The sequence below is a fragment of the Penaeus monodon genome, chromosome 20 (assembly GCF_015228065.2).
Source record: "Penaeus monodon isolate SGIC_2016 chromosome 20, NSTDA_Pmon_1, whole genome shotgun sequence".
NCBI lineage: Eukaryota > Metazoa > Arthropoda > Malacostraca > Decapoda > Penaeidae > Penaeus > Penaeus monodon.
The window spans coordinates 35,388,276-35,388,545 of record NC_051405.1 but is presented as its reverse complement, the minus strand read 5'-3'; positions in this window follow the sequence as shown (position 1 = coordinate 35,388,545).

Here is a 270-nt window from a genome sequence, read left to right as displayed (position 1 = left end):
AAGGGTAAACAAGCCACAAGAACCGACGATTCCGAGGAAACAAAACAAGGTAAGAAGGCGCAGGACACAAACCCAGATGCTTCGTTATTCCGCTGAGCTTCCTCGCGGCGGGTGGGAGCCATCGTCCGCGAGGAGACAGCTAATGACGTCAACTTTTTTTTTTTCGGCTTGAGGGTTGTTGACTCAAAGGGAGTAAATATTTTGGAATGTTTCTTGATTTTGGGATCTTTAATAACCCACCCACACGTATATCATGAAATCAATAAATTA